Here is a 24,735-nt window from a genome sequence, read left to right on the forward strand (position 1 = left end):
AAATATTTGGGAAATTATGATGGCAACTATGTACAAATGTACTGGATACAACTGATGTATAGATTGTTATAAGAAAGCTGATGGTGCCCAGTTATCAAAAGATATAGTGTCTGGGGTCTTAAAAGCTTGAAGGTAAACAAGCAGCCATCTAGCTCAGAAGCAACAAAGTCCACATGGAAGAAGCACACCAGCCTGTGTGATCACAAGGGGTCAAAGAGATCAGGTGTCAGGCATCGTCAGAACAAAAAATCATATTGTTGTGAATGGGGGGGGGGGAGAGAAAGGAGTGGAGACCCAAAGCCCATTTGTAGACCACTAGAGATGTCCCATCCCCTTACAGAAGGGTCCTGGGGAGGGTCCCAGGGTGCGATGTAGCAACGATGAAACATACAACCTTCCTCTAGTTCCTAAAAGCTTCCTCCTTCCCCACTATCATGATCCCAATTCTACCTTACAAATCTGGCTAGACCAGAGGATTTACACTGGTACAGATAGGAACTGGAAACACAGGGAATCCAAGACAGATGATCCCATCAGGGCCAGTGGTGAGAGTGGCGAGAAAGGTGGAGGAAGGGTAGGTTGGAAAGGGGGAACCAATTATAAGGATCTACATATAACCTCCTCCCTAAAGGACGGACAACAGAAAAATGGGTGAAGGGAGACGTTGGACAGTGAAACACATGACAAAATAATAATTTATAAATTATCAAGGGTTCATGAGGGAGTGGGGAGTGGGGAGGGAAGGGGAAAAAATGAGGAGCTGATGCCATGGACTTAAGTGGGGAGCAAATGTTTTGAGAATGATGAGGATAGTGAATGTACAGATGTGCTTTACACAATCAATGTATGTATGGATTATGATATGAGTTGTATGAGCCTCTAATAAAATTATTTTTTTAAAAGAGCAGCAGGGGAAAAAAGATTTTTTTAAAGAGTTGTAAAATCCCCCAATAAAATGATTTATTAAAAAATATTTAAGAGCAAAGTGTGGTGAGGCTATGGTTTAGCCACATGAGAAGTGGGGCATAGCACTCTCCCAAGTGGCTCACCTCTCAGTCCCCACTGAGGCACCTCTGGGAAGTGCCAACACATCTAAGCAGCTTGAAAACTACTCAGACATCAGAAGGACTGAGTAAGAGAACTTGGCTTCTTATCCCGACTGCTGCTTCCATAACCACAGTATGACACCTTGAAGCAGTTACTAAAACCCTCTGAGAGTCCTTACTCTTCTGCAAATGTCCTCCCAAGATAGTAAGGATCAAATATTATAAGAGATTAAAAGCTTTTCTCTATATGATCATTATTAGGGCCACTTAGGAAACCATTTGCCTTCTATTCCTGACAATCAAGTTACCCAACCACCACCCTTCACAACTCTTCATGGGAATCAGCACACACACACACACACACACACACACACAAATAGTCCATGAAGACCTGAGAAGCAGCAGCACTTGAGGCTTAATGAATAGTCAACCCAGGTGAATCTGATCCACTGTAGTCTGTCTGGGGGAGGGAGAGGCAGGGAAGTGTCCCAGAGATTGCTTGAAATTTTTACCCAAGTCCCAGGTAGGTCTCCAAACTAACAGCCCCAAGATGATGGTTTCTTAAAAGTATTTAAGTGCCTATCATTATTGGGACGAGCGGGGAGAATCTTAGTCTTCATGGCAGAGTTTCACTGCCTATTCCTGACTCAGCAATATACTGTTTCATCCTTCCAAATCATGGGGCGTATCCTTTTTATCAACATGATTATTTTTCTTCACAGTCTCTCATGTTTTGAATGATTGTGTCTATAAACATGGTGTACTTATTGAATAATAATTCAATCTTTTCAGCTGTGTTTATTATCACTATTTCTGCCTCTCAAAATACTGATCCAGATTTTAACCAACCACATAGAATTATCAGAGGTCCATAACAATACTGTGAAATCACACACCTCACCCTCCTGACTTGGATGCTAATGAGCAAGAAAGTGAAAGTAAACATTTGGCCCACCAGTCAAACACTGGGCCCTGCTTCCAGTCACCTATTTAGGCTGTTGCACAATACTGTGTCCAAGGTCACTCGCTCACTGGGCAGGATTATGTCCTATGATGCCATCAACTGCCTGCTGAAGCACCAATCCGCACAAGAAAATTATTGTTACCACAAGGAGCTAACAGAATTGAAAACAAAAACAAAGATATTTTTTAGTAAAGGCAAAAGTGTAATTTTCATTAGGCTTGTTAAAGTACTTAAATTCATCTATTCATTAAAAAAAATGTATTAAGCATTCCCACTCATGACTCTATGCATAACTAGGAAATCGGGATAAGATGAATCAGAAGCAGTTCATGGCTTCAAGAGGTTCACATGAATAATTCCCCCCTACTGCTTTCATAGGTCCCTAAGTTTCCAGAGAGTCACCAAAGTTGGTAGACCTACTAGAAGAGATGGCTTGTCTAAAGGCAACCTGCTTTGATAAATATTTCTCAAAAGTGTAGCCCTGCCCTGAAGATCCAGGTCACTCATTACCATAAAATCAAGAAAAGAGTTTCTAAGATTAAAATTTCTATCTATAATTCGATGAGCATGTACTGAATTTCTATTTCTGATCTTAGACACTATACTAGAACTAAAATCCTACTGCCATCAAGTCAATTCCAACTCACAGTAACCCTATATAGGGTTTCCAAGACTGTATATATGTATGTATGTATACACACACACTTACATATATACACATATATGTAAATGTGTGTGTATTTATTTAAAGACTGTAAATCTTTAAAAATAAATAAAGACTGTAAATCTTTACAAGAGCAGATAGGTTCATCTTTCTTCCTTGGAGTAGTTAATGGTTTTAAACCACCAACTTTTCGGTTAGCGGCGCAACACCTAACCTACAGCATCACCAGGGCACCTTAGAGAGGTCTGAAACAATAGTTGTAAACCAGAACTACCTCAAACAAACACGATCACTCTATTTATATGCCATATTTTAAAAGCTGAACTTCTACATGTAACATAAGACATGTTTATAAATTGGATTTTTAAAAGAGGATGCCAAGATATATGCTTTAAAAATAGTTTATTTCATATATTAATTTTATTTAATATACATAGTTCTTATTATGCACCAAATACTGCACTAAGTACTTTACAAGTATTGCTTATTTAATCATCATAACGGCCTTTGAGAAATATATTCTTATGATGCCTCCTGTTCAGATAGGGAAAAAAAAAAGAACACGATACAGATGAAGAAACTTGCTTATTAACCCAACACGATTGCTGAAGACAAAGCAGGTGCATAAGCAAATGTGGTGAAGAAAGTTGGTGGTAGCTTTGCGCAGTGGCAATATCGTAGCCAATGAGGTTTACCCGAGGCGCGATTATTGCTAATTGAAAAAAAAAAGAAAGAAAGAAAGCTGGTGGTGTCAAGCTATCAAAAGATATAGTGTCTGGGGTCTTAAAGGCTTGAAGGTAAACAAGCGGCCATCTAGCTCAGAAGCAACAAAGCCCACATGGAAGAAGCACACCAACTTGTGTAATGATGAGGTGCCAAAGAGATCAGGTTATCAGGCATCAAAAAACAAAAAGTCTTATCATTGTGAATGAGGGGGAGTGCAGAGTGGAGACCCAAAGCCCATCTGTAGGCAACTGGACAGCTCCTTACAGAAGGATCACGGGGAGGAGATGAGCCAGTCAGGGTGCAATGTAGCAACGATGAAACATACAACTTTCCTCTAGTTCTTTAATGCTTCCTTCCCCCGACTATTATGATCCCAGTTCTACCTTACAAATCTGGCTAGACCAGAGGATGTACACTGGCACAGATAGGAACTGGAAACACAGGGAATCCAGGACAGATGAACCCCTCAGGATCAGTGGTAAGAGTGATGGTATGGGGAGGGTGGAGGGAAGGTGAGGTAGAAAGGGGGCACTGATCACAAGAATCTACATATAACCTCTACCCTGGGAGACAGACAACAGAAAAGTGGGTGAAGGGAGTCGTCAGACAGGGTAAGATATGACAAAACAATACTATCTAAATTATCAAGGGTTCATGAGGGAGATGCGGAGGGAAGGGAAGGGAAGGGAAAAAATGAGGAGCTGATACCAAGGGCTCAAGTAGAAAGCAAATATTTTGCAAATGATGATGGCAACAAATGTACAAATGTGCTTGACACAATGGATGGATGGATGGATGGATGGATGGATGGATGGATGGATGGATGGATGGATTGTGATAAGAGTTGTATGAACCCCCAATAAAATGATTTTTTTTAAAGTAACTTGCTCACAAGGTATACAAGTCTGGGTGCTCTAGAGAAACAAATCCACAGAAACTCATATGTATAAAAGAGAGTGTTATATAAAGGTTAAGTGTATATCAAGAAAACATCCCAACCCAGTGCTGCCCAAACCCACAAGTCCAACATTAACCCATATGTCCTATGCCAATCCACAAAATCCTCCTCCATCTCACAAAACAGATGCAATGATGAGAATTGCAGGAGGAAAGCAAAATCAGTGAATGTGTAAGCATCTCAGTGCTGGCAAGGGGTCTCCACACGGCTGCTCCAGCACCCAGGGCTGCATCGGGGTAGGTCCATGCGGCTTCTCCTTAGGGATGTCTTGCAGGAAGTGGGCCTTGCCAGCTGAAGCAGGGAACTGGCTAAGGCAGCTGCACCCTGGTCCGACCATCAGAAAGCAAGAGACCCAAGAACTAGAAAGGCAAGGTTCACCGATCCATTTCTCCCTCCACCCTTAAATTAATCCCACATGTTTATTGGCCAGGTTGGCACAATAAACTAACTACCTCACAAGGCTAACAAATGGCAGAGACAATATCTGAAACTGGGTAGGCTGGCTCCAGAATTTGTGTTGTTTCTATTCTACTTCAAATCCCATCTCCAACATTTCCTTAGAGGAGCCTGAGCCCTCCCTCGCCTGGCATTAGCTCCTGTCAACAACACCCATAGCACTCTCTACCTCTTCATAGAACTCATTGTCCTTGTAATCATTTGTTTAAAGCTCTGTCTTCTTTACTAGATTATAAATGCTATAAGAACAGGGCTGAAATTAGCTCGTTTACCACTCTATTCCCACATCCTGACACATTTACGAGTTCTCAATTTAGAAATACTCCTAATGCTATCTAACATTTATTGAGCACTTACTCTGGGCCAGGCACTATTCTAGGAGCCTTACGCTTATTAAACTGTTTGAGAAATGTTAAATAACTTGCTCAAGATCACAAAGCTAGTAAAGTGCAAAGCCAAAATTCTCAATCTCCCTCCAGAGACTAAGCTCTTAACTTTATCTAGATTACCTTTTCTATTGAATAAATTAAAACATCAACAAATAAAATTAGGTGACACTCTTGAGTAAGCATTCGACTGCTAACCACAAGGTCACTGGTAACCTACCAGCGTTCCAAAGTAAGAAGGTGAGGCTACCTGCTCCTGTACAGGTTTATGGCCTTGGAAACCCTAAAAAGCAGCGGTTCTCAACCTGTGAGTCGAGAACCCTCTGGGGGTTGAACAAACCTTTCACAGGGCTTGCCTAAGACCATATTTCCGATGGTCTTAGGAACTGTGACACTGCTCCTCTATCCGTCTCCAGGCGGGTCCACCTACGTGCAGATATGCCCACGTACGGGGCCACCACAACATGAGGAACTGTATTAAAGGCTCACGACATTAAGAAGGTTGAGAACACTGCTATAAAGGGTCACTGTGAGTTGAAATTGACTCAATAGCAGTGGGTGTTTTCTTCAAGGGGCACTTAGACAGTGCCTGGCACTCAGTGTATTATCCAAAAATTGAAGACTGTTGTGCAGATGTTGAGGAAGACATAGCCTGTAACCACATATTCCTCACCCCCAAAAGGGCCACAGAAGTAAAAGAGCAGATTGAGATCATGGGGGAGGTCACACAGTGTTGTGGTTAAAAACACAGACTTTGAATCAATCACCTGGTACCCCCAGCCATTAACACTCCATTGCTCCCTAGAAGGCTGGAGATTCCAGCCTACCCAGAGATACCTCAAGAAAATGGTCTGGCGATCTGTTCCTGAAAGATCACAGCCTGGTGAACTCTGGAGCACAGTTCCACTTGGGACCACCATGAGTTGACAGCAACTAAAAGCCATTATGACCTTTGTGAATTAAGAGGGATGGGAGGCTGCTTTTAGAAGTTAGAACGAAGGAAAAGTACAATGGGGAGTCCCTGGTTGAGCAGGCCATGGTTTATCCTGGGGTTAATCCAGAAAGGAAACAGCCACTGAAAGCCCCACGTGCTACAGTTCTATTCTAATACATTCGGGACCACGTGAACTTCAGGAAGGCACAAAGCTAAAATGTCCCCTCAACAACTACAACAAAAACAGGCAGAAGAGAGAACTCTTCAAGTATCACCCTTGATAAAGGGACATACATTGACATGTTCATTTAAGCGGGCGTTGGGCCTGGGGAAAAAACGGTCTTCAACAATGACAACTATTCTTGAAAGGAGCCTCATTGTAAGTTTGGTGGAAAAAATAGTTTAAAAAATAGCAGTCTAAAATGGAGACATACAAAAAAGTAAGCGCACACACACACTTTGGAATTAGAACATGAGCTTTCAAAGTGAGCTTAAATCCCACTTTCATCAATTACCAGTTATGTGACCTTGGGCTTCTAAAAGGAGAATAACAGTATCTATTTCACCGTTGGTCCTTGTGAGGTGTAAATAAAGCAAATATGCCACTGAATTGGACATATATGTATTTAATAAGTATCTGTTTATCATAAAAATTAACATCATTATTGTTAGTATTTGTCTTACTAGTGGTAGACTTGGCAATAGCTCAGCATTCCTATGATTTCCTGGTGGGTCCTTCGGGAGTCCCAAATCCTAGCAGAGTTGATTGTTTTTCAAGTTTAGAGCTCAAATGGGTATAGCACGTAAGCATGGGGTTTACTGCAGCTTTAAATTTGGGGCCCAATGCCTAGAGAGCTCAATGCCCTAAGCGTAGGTCCTATCCCACAACTCAACAACACCTCCCAGAAGGCAAATCAGGAAGCCATGGCCTCTGGTGTGACTAGCTGATAAGGAAACAACCCACAGGAGCAAACACACTCAAAGACAAGGAAGGTTCTCTTGAGTTTACAACCTCAGTCCAGTTCTCACTGCCAGACCAGATCCAGTCCTGGAGTGTGGCCAGAAGCCAAGAGCCTCTGTTGGTGCTGCTGTGTCTGCAGCTTTAACAGTAGTGAGGGGAAAAGGTTAGCTGACTTCTGAGGAGCTACAAGACACCCTCAGCAATCTCGGGGACAAAATGAACTCAAAACCCCTGGATGCCCATTCCAATATTGGGGCCAGAAGGGTATCAGCACAGAAATCAGATTTGGGAGAACTGAACAGACCTCCAAAGGTTACCATCTGAACTAGCAGGTACCTTCATATTATAAAATACCTGTTTATTGCTAGCTTCTGTTTTACAGAAAATGCAACTGAGGCCCAGAGAAAGTAAGTGACATGGCCCGGGAAGCAAGAAAAAGAATGCCTAAATGCTAGGAGTACAGGTCCCTGGGAAGCACACATAGTGTGCAATCAATTACTAACCGAAAGGTTGGTGGTTTGAACCAGCCCAGCAGCACCAGGGAAGAAAGGCCTGGTGATTTTATCCCCTGAAGTCTACAGCCAAGAAAATCCCATGGAGCAGTTTTACCCTGGAACACACGGGGTCACCGTGACTCAGAAATCGGCTTGATGGCAATAAGTCTGGATTTGGGGTTGGTTTCAAGTAGTAGGAATCCTAATAAAAAATTGAGATTTCCAATTGATGTATGTATATGTATGGATTGTGATAACAGTTGTATGAGCCCCTAATAAAATGTAAAAAAAGAAAAGAAAAAAAAAAGAAAACCATTAGGGAAAAGAATGTACAGAAGTGCTTTATACGATTGATGTATGTATATGTATGGATTGTGATAAGAGTTGTATGAGCCCCTAATAAATTGTTTTTTTTAAAAAAAAAAAGATAAAGAATTTAAAGGGAGAAAAATAAATAAATAAATAACACTGAAACAAAAAAAAAAATTGAGATTTCCTACTCTCACGAAACTGTCGAAATACATGATTAGGTGGCATGGAAGATTCCAAAGAAGAGCTACAGGGATGGAAAGAAAGAAGAAATGAGACACAGACAGTCACAGAATAAAACCCCTCCCGATCCTTCCCTTCCCATGGGACTTCGCATAAGATAACAGACTGGTCCTTGTTTTTATGGCTCCTTTAATACTTACTACACTATACTATCTATTTACCTGTCTCCTCTACTCAATGGTAGCCCTTCAAAGTCATGCAACTTATATTATGCTGATCTATATGAGCACCTTTGTTGAATTTGAAAAAAAAAACTTAGATTTATTCCAGATACTCCCAAAATACTGAAAACAAAATGCGTGTCCCCTGTGAGGCCAGTCCCTCAAGAAAGAGCATAGACAAAACTGATGGAAAGTAACTTGGCCAAGTAATTTACCCCTATTTCCTTCATCCACAAGACACTAGTAACAAGAATCATCTCTGAAGGCTTTTTTTTTCAGGAAAGGTCTGTGAAGCACTTAACACAATGCCTGGCATTCAATAGCTGCCAGCTCCCTCCCAGGATCCTTTTTGTTTATATAAGAAAATACTGTATTCATCAGACTAATGTTTACTGAACATTTATTCACATGTTGGCCCTGTATTAAGCCCTATGGATAAAATGATGGTCTTGCCTTAGGCTTATTTTATAGAACCACAGCCCCTAGCACGATGCTCACCATAGTTGCCTGGTACACAGTACGCACTCCCTAAGTGGGAACCTCCTGAAAACACACTACTGGTTGTAGACCATTGATGGGCCACTTGCCAGTACAGCGAGGCCGTTCCATCTGCTCTGAGCCCTGAAGTTGTCCAGCCACAGCACAGATCAAGTCCCTGGCCAGCAACAGGTTCACACATTTGCAGAATCCCTCCCACAGCAGAGTCCGACCATGGAGATGACAAGACCAACACAAGAAAGGAAGCCAAGAGTTCCTCACAACTGCCCTGAAGATGACACAGCTGACTGTGAGGCATCACCATTTAGGACATGGGCTGCAATAGCAGACTGAATACCCATCCTCACATTTCTTATACTGCCTATTGAGAGGGAAGGAAAATGCTCCTTCCTTTTAGCACTTGGTTATGTAGAAAGGCTGCTCTCCTGGGAAATGGTTGGGCCCACATCCTGGCAAGGAGAAACTGGCAAGAGTATGAACCCCTCAAAAGCATCTCAATCATTCCACCTTGCTGGGCTCCAAGGCTGAAAATAGCCCCAAATGAAAAACAAGCTGTGGGGACTTCTTATCCAGTTTCACCACAGAGGCAGGCCTTCAGCTGGTTGAAGAGAACAAACTCCTCAGTCTCTAACTCAAGCAGGGCTGGAAGCCCACCTGTCTCTGTCCCCATAGCAACTGCAATAGCTCTGGCACCTCTTAGGCTTCATCTTTCCAAAACGGCACTGGAACAAGCATAGAACAAGGACCAGCCTTCCGCAGTCAGCTCAGCGTGGATTGGAAGGGATTGTGGGGGAGAGAGAGCTATTCCTGGACACTTCTGGAAACCTGGACATACCTGAAGACACTTGGAGATAACTTATTCCCTCATCTCAAATCTGAAGGTGAGGTGGAAAGCCCAAAGTAACCCACACTCCAAAGGACTAGTCCAGACCTCTGTTTTACCTTTCAGCGATGACATTAATGGTTTTTCCTTTAAAGTTCTACCTCACAGCAGCCTTGCTAATCCCTTCCTGAGCCAGTCTGTAGGCTCAGACACCGAGTCCATCCCTGTCTATGACACACCTTGCCCCGTGGTGTTACAGTCAACAGGCTCCTGCAATACATTATGAACTTCAACAGGCAGGGAAAGCCCTGTGTTGGAAGAAGTATGGCCTGAGTGCTCCTTAGAGGCCAAGATGGTGAGACTTCATCTCACACTCTGGACATGCTGTCAGGAGAGACCAGTCCCTGGAGAAGGACATCATGTTTGATAAAGCAGAGGGGCAGCGAGAGAGAGGAAGACCTTCAACGAGACGGACTGACACAGTGGCTACAATGGGCTCAAGCACAGTAACAGTTGTGAGAAGGGAACAGGACCTGTTGTGCACAGGGTCACTATGAGTCAGAAATCAACTTGATGGCACCCAAAAACAATAACAAAGACAGGGCCCAGCCTCTTGTCTTGGCCCAGTTTTGACTAGTGCTCATATATTCAAAGGCCCATTGCAGAGCAAAAGTGAGCAGGTTCAAAAACAGGATAGGAACGGTATGGACAAGAATGTACCATATATACTCAAATATAAGCCGACCCGAGTATAAGCCGAGGTACCTAATTATTACCTGGGAAACCAGAGAAACTGATTGACTCGAGTATAAGCCTAGGGTGGAAAATGCAGAAGCTATTGGTGAGTTTCAATAATCAAAACAAATAAAAATAAAATTACTAAAAATTGAGACATCTGTGGGGTAATGTATTAAATATATATTTATTTTAAATAAAAAACATAAATAAAAGGATGTCATTTAACATTAGTAAACCAGCACAGTAAGTGGAAAATAGGTTCAACAAAAACAATAAGGTATCAACAATGGTACCTTAAGAGTTCTATTCCCTGAGCTCAATCAGCAACCAAGATAAAATGTGAAGAGTTAAAATCCTTCAAAACTGGATTCCTCATCATCATCTGTATCCCAATGCAGAGCTTCAGCTGGTGTGAGGTCATCATAGACGCTGTCCTCACTGAGATTGCTGTCATCACCATCACTGCTGTCATTTTCATACAAAGCGCAGTCTTCACTGCCATCCATAGCATTGCTAATACTACATTTCTGGAAGGCACGTCGCATCATGTCTTCTGGAATGTCTTCCCAAGCATCTCGAACCCACTTTGCTATTAACTCTGTGTCAGGCTTCATGAGATTTCCTCCTTTTGTTAGTCGGGCTTGACCAGATGACATCCATTCATGCCACTGACCCGGGTATAAGCCAAACTCCAGTTTTTCAGCACATTTTTTGTGCTGAAAAACTCGGCTTATACACGAGCATATATGGTATTTTACCTCCCTGAGGTCTCCATCACCCAGTGCCTACTGCTTTCAGCTCTTGGGTTCAAGGTGGTTTCCCAGTTTCCTCTCATTCCCAAAATCAAAGCCATCGCTCTCTCCTCTGAGTGCACACAATCCTATCTGAGCCATTCTGACGCCCTTGGTATCTGAGATGTCTATTCACCCTCAGGGTATATTTGGGCGCTTCCTGGGGGCAGGACTCATGTCTGTCTTACTGCAGCCATAACATCAGCCACAAAGAAGTTCATCAAAAATTGCTTACAGTGGAGGGGGAAAGAGAAATCTTCAAGTTTTCAATTGCTCATTTGTGAAAAGGTAAAACAGATCAATAATGTCCCTGACTTTCCTCACCTGGCATCTCCCATAGACTTAGATTTTCTCTCTTTTCCTAAAGCCTCAAATGATTTGTAGAGAATTATACATAAATAATCCAAGCCAATTGGTTCAGGTTCTATATTAGGCCTACAACTATGTGATACTCAAGATGTCATTAGACTAGATGACAACTCATTCTTCACATCCCACATCTCCCAGACTACAAGGGATGACTCACCCATGCCAATCTCAGCCAAAGCAGGAAACATCCCCTTGCACCAAAGCAAGAAAATGCTGCATCCTCCATTACCCACTTGTGGGCTGATGCCTACCTTATGTTCAAAGTCAGGTCTCAAAGTGAGAACAGGCTTATAACTCCTTACCTGTATAGGCTTAAGTCCTACAGAAAACCTTTCAATTAGGAAAGAAGATAAATAATAGTTTTCTACTACTGTTAAAACCAATACTGCCAAATAAACACTATTCTCTCTCTCTATGTGTGTGTGTGTGTGTGTGTGTGTGTGTGTGTGTGTGTGTGTGTGTGTATAGAGGGGGGGGAAGAGCTTACTGTTTTAAATATATATTTCACATACCAAGCAGCTTACTGTTCTAAAATACATAATTCAGCGGCGTTCTAGATATTAACAAAATTGTGCAGCCATCACCATAATCTAGAATATTTTCAACACTAAAAAATTTTTTAAGTACCCAGACCCATTAGCACTCATCCCCCACAGTCCCCTTCCCTGAGTTACCTAGAAGCCACTATTCTACGTTTAGTCTACTAATGTTTTCAAGTTGCTTAGACCCATGTGCTTCACAGTAGAAATGCACTCCACAGGGTCTACAATGACTGTGACCTTTTGGAGGTAGCCCTGAGGCCATTCGTCTGAGGCACCATTGGAGGGACTTGAACAGCCAACCTTTAGGTTAGTAGCACAGTACTTAACCATTTACACACTCAAGGACTCTCTAGCCTTCAGATTTGCCTATTCTGAACATTTTACATTAAAAGAATATATGGCATGCAACCTTTTGTCATTGGCTTCTTTCACTTACATTTTTGAAAATTATGATTGGGGTGAAAGTTTACCGAGCAAATTGGTTCCCTGTTCAACAATGAATACACATTTTGTCTTGTGACATTGTTTGCAGTCCCCACAATGTAACAGCATGCTGGGGTGGGTGGCTGTACAACCAAAACACCTCATGTAACTTGGGTTCTTTAGTTTGGAGGTTTATTTCCTGGTACCATGAGATATCACAGTTAATTTGCCTAATGACTTGTTTGCTGCATCTATTGTCTCTTGGTTTATTGCAAAATGCCTGGAGTCTTAAGAGCTTACGAATACTTTCACCCAATTCACAATAAAAAGTTTGTTTGTTTGCTTTTCATGGGGAAAATTAAAAACGCTTACAAGTGACCATCAAGGCAAACCCACTGGTTTCTAGTCACCTGGAGTAACAAAGGAAAATCAGGAAATGACCTGAGACTAACTGCAAGCAACTGCTTCCTTTGCATGAAATCAGAAGAACTGGATTGTGGCCAGCTATCATAACTGAATATCTGGATCAAAGATTCTATAGGAGAATAGATTCTATAAAATAATCTTGACCCAAAACAAACGCATTGGTCCTGAGTCAATTCTGACACCTAACAACCCTATAGGATTGAGTAGAGCTGACTCAAGTTCTAAAGCTGAAAGTCTTTACAAAGAAACCATCACATTTTTCTCCAGGAGCAGCTGGTGGGGTCAAACCAGCGGTTCTCCACTCTGTCCCTCAGACCCATTGGAGGGCCGACTAGAGTTTTAAAAAAAAAATGAACAAATTCCTATGCACACTGCACATATCTTATTTCAAAAAAAAAAAATGGGGCAAAAACACCCGGCGGGCTAGATAAATATCCTCAGCGGGGCACATGTGTCCCGCAGGCCGTAGTTTGAGGATGCCTGGTTCAAATCACTGACTTTTCCGTTAGCAGCCAATTGCTTAACTAGTGCACCAACAAGGATCTTGAGAATCCTAATCAGAGGGAAGTGAAGGAAAAACAGAATTTCACACTATCATGGAATTCAGACTTTCTAGATAGAGGTAGGATGAATCCTTGGCACTGTTGTTCCGTGATAATCTTTGAGCCTTAAGCCAAAAATACCTTTTGAAGCCTTGTAAACCAGTTTGTCTTAACTGGGAAAGAATTTCTGCTTTGAGCATTATGCTCTTTCAAGATTTATCTGGTATTGTTGTCATTGGATACCATATAATCAGTTTCAACTCATAACAACCCGAAACTGCACCACACCCATAATGGTTGCTGTAGTTTGAGCCCATGGTTGTAGCCACTGTGTCTGTGCATCTTCCTCTTTTTCACTAACCCGCTACTTTTCCAAGCATGTCCTCCTTCTCAGGGATTGGTCTCTCCTAATAATACGTTCCAAAGTAAGTGAGATGAAGTCTTGCATCCGCCCTTCTGGGGAGCATTCTGACCGTACGTGCATGCTCCTGGCAGTCCAGTATATGCAATATTCTTCACCAACATCATAATCAGAGACATCAAGTCTTCCTCGGTCTTGTCCAGCTATCACACACATAAAAGGAAACTGAGAATGTCAGAGGTTGGGCAGAAAAACCTTTGTTCTCATAGTAACGTCTTTGCTTTTCTAGCACTTTAAACTAAAGAGGTCTTTTGCAGCAGATTTGCACAATTGAATGTTATTTGACTTCTTGACTGTTACTTTCATGGGCATTGATTGTTATTCCAAATAAAATGAAATCCTGACAACTTGAATCTTATCTCCCTTTATCACGGTGTTGCTTAGTGGTCCATTTCTAATAGCTTTTGTTCTATGTTGAGGTACAGTCCAAACTATGTCAGTAAATGCTTCAAGTCTTTTTCACTTTCAGCAAGTAAGGTTGTGACATCTGCATATCACAGTGTTAAATCCAGTCCTGTTGTCTCAGTCTTCTTAGAGTCCAGCTTCTCAGAATATTTGCTTAGCATACAGACTGAATAAGTATGGTGAAAATACAACCTTTACACTTATTTTTCCTAATTTTAAATCAGTCAGTATCCCCTTGTTCGGATCAAACAACTGCTTCTAAGTCTATGTACAGGTTCCACATAATTAAGTGTTCTAAAACTTACACTCTTCCTAATACTATCTATAATTTGTCATGATTCACACAGTTGAAAGACTTTACATTGTCAAGAAAACGTAGGCAAACATCTTTCTAGCATTTCCTTTCAGCCAAGATCCATCTAACGGCAGCAATGGTATCATTCATTCCACATCCTCTTCTGGATTCAGCTTGAATTTCCGGCAGTTCCCTCTGTACTGCTTTAACTGTTTTTTTTCAGTTATCTTCAGAAAATTTGTCTTGCTTGTCACATGGATGCGAAATAATTGTTCAATAACTTCCTCATTCTGTTGGTCACCTTTCTTTGAAATGGGCATTAATGCATATCTCTGAGTCAATTGGCCATGTAACTAGCTTCCAAATCCCTAGGCATAGATGCGTCAGGACTTGCAATATGATATCCCCTTCGCTGAAACAGCTCAGCTAGTCAGCCATCAATTTCTAGACCAATGTCTTCAGTGCATCTTGGATAAGGTGACCAGATTTTCACATTGGTAAAGCGGGGCACCACTGACTGGGGAAGGGGGTGGGGGGAGACACTTGATTAAAAATTTGGCCTATATGGGGCGACAAACATTTTCATAGAACTCAAAAATTGTATTATATTTTTTAATTTCAACATAAGTACAATTTACAAATATAATACATTAAAAATTATGTATAGTATTATTTTATTCTTTGGCATATTTCTCATTTGAGTGAATTTTTTTAGTAGATTGCTATCGTTTAAAAGGTCATGAAACTTTTCACAAGAATTTGTTCAATTATATTTCACACATTAAAAGGGCTTTCAAAGTCTCAACACTTAATTGTGATTTTTCTGATGTCCACACTTTACTGTAGAAAAAATGCGTTCAGTTGCAGCATTAGTTCCTAGTTAAGGATAGAGTGTATTCCACAGTTTTTAGTGCATTATTGTATGGAACCTGGTTTGTTTCAAAATGATGAAATATTTCTAACCATTTGTTTTCTCTTTTTTTTTTAATTTGGAGTGAGCGTTTATTTGCACAATTACAACATGCGGACACACCTGGGAAGAGGGGGCACCCCAGCCCATCCACAGGGACTCAGCCGCTGGGCAAGGCCATTGGACAGGCCTGCCTCTGCAGATGGCGGGGCTGGTGGCGGCATGGCTACTCCTCCTTGGAAGAGTCCCTCTCCAGCGTGTAGACCATGAAGCAGGCGTCGGGTCTCTTGGGGACAAGAGGATGCCCTGTCTCACAATCTCAAAGCCCAGAAAGCTGAAGGTACGGAGCAAGGCGGCTCTGTCATCTGTTCTTGTGGAAGCAAATGAAGACGTGATCCACGCGGAGCTGCTCCTTGGCAAACTCGAGCAGCAAGGCAAGGCTGTCTTTGCTCCCCTCGGGCAGGGCACCACCTGGCATCTCGATGTAGAGGCTGCCGCCGCTCAACACAGCCCTCCAGGTGACATGTTTGGACTCCGTGAGCCTGGACTGGACGTTAAGAATCCTGGTCTTGTCATTAGCCGCTAGTTCCTCTGTTATGTCAGCCGATTATCCGAGTAAAATAACTTGGCTGAAAGATTGTGATCCCCCTGACTATCCCCTCGCCCACCGGGGATCTTCAGGGGTGGGTGAGGGGCATCAGGAACACCACCGAGGCCCTGGACCCAGGTTACTCCAGCAACTGAGGGGGAGCCTGGAATTCTCGCTGCTGCGGCCGCCGCGGCTGTGCAGGCTAAGGAGCGGCATGGTGCGGCCGGGGTGGACGGTGGTGGCGCTGGGTTTATCCCCTTCCTTCTCTCTGGCGAAGCAGTGGCTGTTGAGGATCCTCTGCAGGCAGGATTTCACCAGGAAAACCTCCACCGCCGCTGTTCGCCCCATTTGTTCTCTATTGTGAATTTTGCTGATGCCCAAGATTTAACTTTTCCTTATCAATATATATTTTAATAATGATACCTCATTAAATAGATCATTTTCAGAAATATTACTATATGGGAAATTTTGAGTGATATGATCGAATGATTTTTGCACAGCATTCCAATTAAGTTCTTATTTTACTGTAACCCAATGAAAATGTTCAATATCATTGTAATGTACCATCCACTCTTCTAAATAATCTATGCAGCTACTATAGAACTTTGTAATGTGATTCATGATATCTGCACGATTTATTGCACCGTGTTCTTCTAGCTGGCTTATACTATTACGGATAGTCAACGGAAGAGAATTATTTTCTAACCGTTCTTGACACTGATTAACTTCATTTGCTACTTCGATTACTGAAATTTTGTCACCTTCAATAAGTTTTATAGCATTTTGAAAAGAGCTGCTTGATTGTGTACAAACTCTAGCCAAAATTTTGAAGATTCTTTTCAAAAAACTCTTATAAAACTCTAGGACATTTATCCTGTGATAGAAAGTAGGATTTCCACATCACCATGAATGAAGCGAGTGTGTGATGGGGACCCAATGCCCATCTGTAGCCAGCTGGACATCCCTTGCAAAGGGGTAGTGGGGAGATGAGTCACTCAGGGTTCAGTGCAGCAACAATGAAACTCAAAACTTTCCTCTAGTTCTTGAAAGCTTCTCCTCCCCGCCAATTATCATGATCCCAATTCTGCCTTGCCGACCTGGTTAGACCAGAGGATGTACAGTGGTGCAGTAGGGATCTGGAAACACAGGGTATCTAGGATGGATGAACCCCTCAGGACCAGCGGTGAGAGTGGCAATACAGGGAGGGAAGGGGGTGTAGAAAGGGGAAACTGATCACAAGGATCTCCATATAACCTCCTCTCTGGGGAATGGGCAACAGGGAAGTGGGTGAAGGGAGACGCCGGGCAGTGTAAGATAAAGTAATAATTTATAAATTATTAAGGATTTATAAGGGGGAAGGAAAAAAGGAAAAAGAGCTGATTCCAGGAAATCAAGCAGAAGGCAAATTTTGAGAATGATGAGAGCAACAAATGTAAAAGGGTGCTTTACTCAATTGATGTATTTATAGATTGTGATAAGAGTTGTATGAGCTCCAATAAAATGATTTATTAAATTAAAAAAAGAAAGTAGGATTTCAAAGGATCGTACATTTTCAAAATTCTTCTGACAGCTGGCAAAAGAGCTAATCAGCGCATTTTACTGTATCCAAGTGTTTTCTGATATTCGACTTCTGCCATTTCACAAAATTCTTTAAGCATTTCAACACGCACAGTGTATATATAGAAATAAGAATATATTTTAATAACAATATTTTTCATATCTACAGGCAACAAGTCAGCAGCTGTTTTATGGAGTTATGTATTATGTGTGCTGCACAACCAACAACAATGTTTTAAGGTTTTTGTTTTATAAAAAATATTATTTGTACCTCTTCTCGCTTTTCCTCCAAAATTTGCGTTCGTGTTGTCTGCACAATATGCAATCATTTTATGTTTTAAATTGTTTTTTTCCAAAATATTAATAATGGAACTGAAAATTATTTCAGAAGTTTCGTGGGCACAGAAACAAAATCTAAAACTCTAATTTTTATTCCAGCTTCCAAATCAAAAAATCTAATAATGGTTGGAAATAACTTCATATCCTTATGATTAGATGCATCAGAATATATGGATATAGATTAATTTTTCCTAGATTTTTAATTCTGAAAATGCATATGGGAAAAGCACATTACACACAATAACCTCAGATTTTGTTCTAGCACAGAAAAATTTTTTGTTGATAAACTTTTTGACAACTTGTGATGTACAGTCCATAGATCTGAAGGAATGGTTGTGATTAATAGCATGAAAAGACATAAGTCCTTCTGCTAATGCTAATTTCTTTTCTTTGTCTCCATAAGTTGTTTTCCGAAAAAATTCCTGTATTTTGGAGGAAGATGCAGCAGTATTTAAATATCTTTTATGTTTCTGTGTCTCCGAGTGCTTTGAAATATCATTCTTTTTAATAAAAGGAAATTCACTTCTTAGATCATCGTTGAATTTGCATCCTCTTTTCTTACTCATGCTAAAATTCTAAAAATAATTTTAAATTATATTATAATTATATACATATTGCTTAAAAACAGCAAGTAGGCACATAATTACATGAACATATTTTATTGTTAGTTTATAAATTAATTTGATTGTTATAAAGTAACTATATATTTTAATTATTTTAATTTTAATCGTATATTTCTTTCTAAATAATAACAAAACTAATTTGTATTATTTTTTCTCTGAATTTGCAGTAATGTAAGTCTTAAGTGTCACTTTTAAGGCCGGCACTAGACTTTTTGCCGCCACTATAAAATATAAATACGAGTACTGTCTGCTAAATTCAAGAAAATGTATGTATTTATTAAATAAATAACTTACCTAAATTATCTGAATAGCTGATTTGTTGACATCACTTGTTTAACTAGCACTAGCACGCAGTATGATGTGTATCGGCTAAGAGACAGCTACAAAATGTTTTCGGCATTGCCTATGCCAAAAAATGCCATTGTTCATTAAGTCGAAACAATGGTGGTCAAATTCTAGCAACTGATCAACATGGAGAAATAATCAATTCTCAACAATTATTTGTTGTTATTATTAAAGTTTAACATTATAAAATTAACAAAAATAATATAAAACTCATATCCTGGCGAAATAGCCACATGGCAGCCGAAAACAGTATATTCCCTTCCCGTTCTCCCGCCGCTCCCTAGCTTGTCGGGCATTCTTTCCAAAAATCGGGACTTTTTTAAAACGCCGAGGGACACGGGACAAATTGTTAAAAAGCGGGACGTCTGGTCACCTTAATCTTGGACTTCTTTCAATACCATTGATTCTTGATTATATGCTCCCTCCTGAAATAACTGAACATCAGCTAGTTATTTTGGGTACAATGACTCTGTGTATTCTAGCTTTTTAAAATACTTTAATTGGCATATAATTCAAATATAATTCAATAGTTCAGTCACATCAAGAAGAGTTGTACAATCATCACAATCTGTTTTAGAACATTTTCTTCATTCTTCTATCTTCTTTTGATGCTTCATGCATCATTCAATATTTTACCCATTGAGGAGATTAAAATTCATAACCTTTAGGATCCTTAAATCTTCTAGGCCTTTTTCCAGCTCTTTCAGCTCAAGAAGCATGTTCTCATTCCTTTGGTTTTCTACCTCCAGGTCTTGCACATTTCCTTACAACACTTTACTTTGTCTTCTCAAGCCGCTCTTTGAAATCTTCTGTTCAACTGTTCACTCATCATTTCTTCCAGTCACTTTAATTTCTCGACATTCTAGAGCAAGTTGCAGAATCTCTTCTGACACCCATTTTGCTCTTGTTCTTCTTTCCTGTCTTTTTAATGATTTTTTGCTTTCTTGTGTATCATGTCCTTTATATCATCCCACAATCTGTCTGGTCTTCAATCATCGTGTCTAATGTCAAATTTATCCTGACCTTGTCTCCAAATTCTGGTGGAATATACTTGAAGCTGTACTTTAGTTCTTCTGGGCTTGTTTTAATTTTCTTCAGCTTTAACACGTGACCTTGCATGTGAGCAACTGTTCCAGTCTGTTCCAGTCAATCAGTTCCTGGCCTTGTTCTGACTAGTGATCTTGAGTTTCTCCATTGTCTCTTTCTACAGATGTAGTCAATTTGATTCCTGTGTGTTTCAATGAAAAAAATCCATGTGAATCGTGCTTGCTTATATTGTTGGAAAAAGATATTTGCAATGAATAAGTCATTGATCTTATAAAAATCTATTCCCAAGGCTATTTTCAACTACCTATTTTTCTCCTTTGTTTCCAACTTTCACATTCCAGTCAACAGTAATTATTAATGCATTTTGGTTGTATGAAGATCTAATTATATGAGGTCAAATGATTAGAAACATCAAGGGTCAGTGAATTTACGTAAATGGTGGAAGAAATCAAAGAAGGATGAGAAAGGTTACACATCTCAAAGAATGCAATCACTATCACTGAATTGTACATGTGGAAACTGTTAAATTGCTGTATGTTTTGCCGTGTATATTCACAACAATATAAAGAAAATATTCTTTATAAATCTGAGTCTACTCATTCTGTACTTAGAGCACACATAAGCGCCATCTCCTTCAAAAAATCTTCTTGGGCTTCTCCAAGTCCAGCCTAGACTCTCTTCTGGCAGAGTTTGTCTATAACACACCATTTTATAATTTAGGTGTTCTCCATCTAGTGACGAAGTTACATGAGCTGTGGATTTCCCAAAGACAAGGGCAGGGACTATGTTACAGCCTGTTTTATGGTTAAAAGTACAGCAAAGGCAGAAGAGACAGTAAACTGGTTCACTCTAATGTTTCTGGAGTATGGTTAATTATTAATTAGGTTAGATTCAAACATAACAAGAGACAAGGCAGAACTAAGAAGAAGAGTAGAAGGGAGTGATTTCCACATTCACCTGGGAACTAAGCAGAAGAGGCCACAAGTTCCCCTTTTGCTAATTCACATGGAGTCCCACTCGGGGAATGCATTTCATTCACCCCCTCAATGGGGGCTGCATCAATCTGCGTCCCAAGGAAATGGCACGATAGTTCCTAATAGAAGTCAGTTTCCTTGGTATTCAAAGTGCTGAAAACATTTGGCTGGTCTCACACTGCTCACTCATCTTCTTGACTGAGGAGAGAGAAAGACAAGCCTTTTACTACCCATTGTTTAAAAACAAAATAAAAACTGAATGTCTGCTAATTCACTGAATATTTACAGTATTCCTTACAATGCTGGGCAGGGATTCTTGCTCTCATTTTATGGATGAAGAAATTCCGATCTTAAAAATTAAGTCATTCCTCAATGCAAGAATACTTTGTTCTATTACAGTGGAATTCCATAATGCTCACATTCCTGACACGATCCCTGAAGACAAAGCAGGTACATAAGCAAATGTGGGGGGAAAAGTTGATGGTGCCCAGCTATCAAAAGATATAGCATCTGGGGTCTTAAAGGTTTGAAGGTGGACAAGCAGCCATCTAGCTCAGGAGCAACAAAGCCCACATGGGAGAAGCACACCAGCCTGTGTGATCACAAGGTGTTGAAGGGATCAGGTACCAGGCATCATCAGAACAAAAATCATATTATTGAAAATGAGGGGCAGTGCAGAGTGGAGACCCAAAGCCCATTTGTAGGACACTGGAGATCCCCTTACAGAAGGATCTTGGGGAGGAAATGAGCCAGTCAGGGTGCGATGTAGCAACGATGAAACATACAACTTTCCTCTAGTTCCTAAATGCTTCCTCCCTACCACTGTCATGATCCCAATTCTACCTTACAAATCTGGCTAGACAAAAGGATGTACACTGGTACAGATAGGAACTGGAAACACAGGGAATCCAGAACAGATGAAACCCTCAGGACTAGTAGTGAGAGTTGCGATACCGGGAGGGTGGAGGGGAGGTGGGATAGAAAAGGGAAACTGATTACAAGGATCTATGCATGGCCCTCTCCCTGGGGGATGGACAACAGAAAAGTGGGTGAAGGGAGACATCTGACAGTGTAAGACATGACAAAGTAATAATAATTTCTAAATTATCAAGGGTTCATGAGGGAGAGGGGTTGGGGAGGGAGGGGGGGAAAAGAGGAGCTGATACCAAGGGCTCAAATAGAAAGCAAATGTTTTTAGAATGATGAGGGCAACAAGCGTTCAGATGTGCTTGATACATGGATGGATGTATGAATTGTGCTAAGAGTTGTACGAGCCCCCAATAAAATGATTTAAAATTAATTAATTAAGTCATTCTTTGGGCCTCTGCTCCAGCCCTCCCTCAACACAAGAACACTTTGTTCTAACAACCTGGCATTCTGTGGTGCTTACCCTCCTGGCACAATCGCTGAAGACAAAATGGGTGCACAAGTAAATATGGTGAAGAAAGCTGATGGTGGCCAGCTATAAAAAGATTAGTGTCTGGAGTCTTAAAGGCTTGAAGATAAACAAGCGACCATCTAACAGAGAATCAACAAACCTACATGAAAGAAGCACACCAGCCTGTGTGACCATGAGGTGTCGAAGGGATCAGGTAACAGGTATTAGAAGACACCAAACAAACAAAACATATTGTTGAAAATGAGGGAAAGTTGGGTGCAGAGACCCAAACCCATTTGTAGACAATAGACATCCCCTCACAGAAGAGTTGCAAGGAAGAGATGAGTCAATCAGGGTGAAGCATACACCCATGAAACACACAATAAGTCCTCTGATTCCTTGAGGCTTCCTCGTCCCCCACTATCACAACCCCTAACCTACCTTTCACTGTGGGCTAGGCCAGAGCATTTACACAGGTACAAATAAGTTGCTCAGGAAACACGCAATCCAGGTCAGATAAACCCCTTGGGTACAAAAATGGGAACAGCAATAACAGGAGGGTAGGGGGAAGATGGAAAGAGGAGTGGGGAAAAAAAAAAAGAAAGAGGAGTGGGGAAGAAACTGAAGGGGGGAGGGAGATCAGCAGTTGGTATAAGTTGCAAAAATAATAATAATGTATAATTTATCGAGGGGTCATTGGGGGTGGTAGTAGAAGAGGAGCTGAGACCAAGGGCTCAAATAGAATGCAAATGTTTAGAAAATAATGATGTACATCGCTTCTCGGCCTTTTGGCTAAGATCAAGTGTAGAAAATAATGATGTACATATGTACAACATATGTACAAATATGCTTGATACAATTGATGTATTGATTGTTATAAGAGCTATAAGAGCCCCTGATAAAATGATCCTTTAAAAATAATAATAATAATTAAGTCATTATCTAAGTCACCCTGGTTTCAGATTCTTAAAGCCCTTGCAAGTTGATGTGGTAGTCACCTAATCTGGTGTTAATTTAAGGATTAAGAGTATAGGGGTGGCCAGTGAAAATGACCCTGAGCTGTTTTGGGCAGGGCCTGATATGTATCATGTACTAGTAGTGGGGCATAAGCCCATTGATCTTTTGTAGCTGTATTAAACTTGAACTCAGAAAAAAAAAAAGAGTATAGGGGTGGAATATAGGCTGTCAATCTCGAGATAGCCAATGAGACTTCTGTGTGGGCATGGCCTTCCCCTGAGAATTCTGGGAAATCTGGTACTTCCTCCTTGGAGGCGGAAGACACCTATCTCTCTCTGCTACTCCCTAGGAGACATTGCAGAAGACAAGCCACACGGATGCAACCAGACCTCTAAAGCCGGAGAAGCCACAGAGAAACCCCTGCCAGCACGGAGATGCTTAGAACGCCACTGGACCCAAAGACTTTCTACCCACTGGCTTGTGATCATCCTGCATTTGGCTTCATTCCATGTGCTTCGTGAGTCTGAAGAGGACTTTATAGATTGTTAATGGACATATGGGCTAATATCAGGTTTATGGCCTTGGACTGGCCTGGGCTGGGATGTTTTCTTAAGGCACAATTGCTGTTGTATATAAATCTCTTTCTTATACACACGTGTGTCCATAGATTTGTTTCTCTAGTCTACCCAGACTAACACAGTTGATGATGTTAAGGGCCATCCACTGAGAGGTTTTCCCTGCTCCCCACCTGAAATAGCACGCTCATCACTCTCTAACCCTCTGCCCTACTTTATTTTGCTTTCCAGAACTTAGTATTACCTAACATTTTTTTCATGACACCTGTTTATTTCCTGCTTTCTCATTTTAAGTTCTCTATTGTACAAGGGGGCTTCAAAAATTTTGTGGGAAAATTCCCATTGTCTTTTAATTCTATTTTTCCATGAATCCTTTCAAGGGCCCTCATATAAAATGGATTTGTAGAGTTCCTGGTACACAGTCCTTATTCGCCAAATATTTGGCCTCAAATATGTATTATATGAAAGAAGGAATCTACAGTAGTCCCCAACTGACCCCCTACATCCATTTATGGCAAGTTAGCTTCCAGTCAATGCTCAAATTTCCTGTCTGTGTTTACTGACATTCACTATCTATCACGCCATGTGCTAGAGATGAAGGACAGAAACGAGTTAAAAAACGCCAACTCTAGAAACACAGCCTAGTGGTTCGGACAGATAATTCAAAAGCCTTGCACTACAGTTCACAGAAGGGAGCACCAAACTAGTGAAATGGGACTGGGGCAGGAGATGGGGGAGTTAAGAAGGCTTCCAGAAGAGGTGATATTGGACTGAAGCTTTGAAGAAAAATCATGAGTTCAATCACCCGACAAGAAAGGGAGGATCATCTAGACAAAAGAAAAGGCATGACCAGAGGCTCACCTAGA

General features: G+C 40.9%; 1 protein-coding gene, 1 non-coding gene and 1 pseudogene across 3 annotated transcripts in view; 1 reads left to right on the forward strand and 2 right to left on the reverse strand.

Moving 5' to 3' along the window:
* The window catches only part of STIM1 (stromal interaction molecule 1), a 220,644-nt gene that overhangs the window by 166,306 nt on the left and 29,603 nt on the right, over nt 1-24,735 (reverse strand). The window lies entirely within an intron of this gene.
* Nucleotides 3,330-3,471, forward strand: LOC142447428 (U4 spliceosomal RNA). Its single transcript, XR_012784135.1, has one exon. It is a non-coding gene; the product is annotated as a U4 spliceosomal RNA (small nuclear RNA).
* Nucleotides 15,541-16,437, reverse strand: LOC142446916 (ornithine decarboxylase antizyme 1 pseudogene; annotated as a pseudogene).

The sequence above is a fragment of the Tenrec ecaudatus genome, chromosome 4, assembly GCF_050624435.1.
Source record: "Tenrec ecaudatus isolate mTenEca1 chromosome 4, mTenEca1.hap1, whole genome shotgun sequence".
Taxonomy (NCBI): domain Eukaryota; kingdom Metazoa; phylum Chordata; class Mammalia; order Afrosoricida; family Tenrecidae; genus Tenrec; species Tenrec ecaudatus.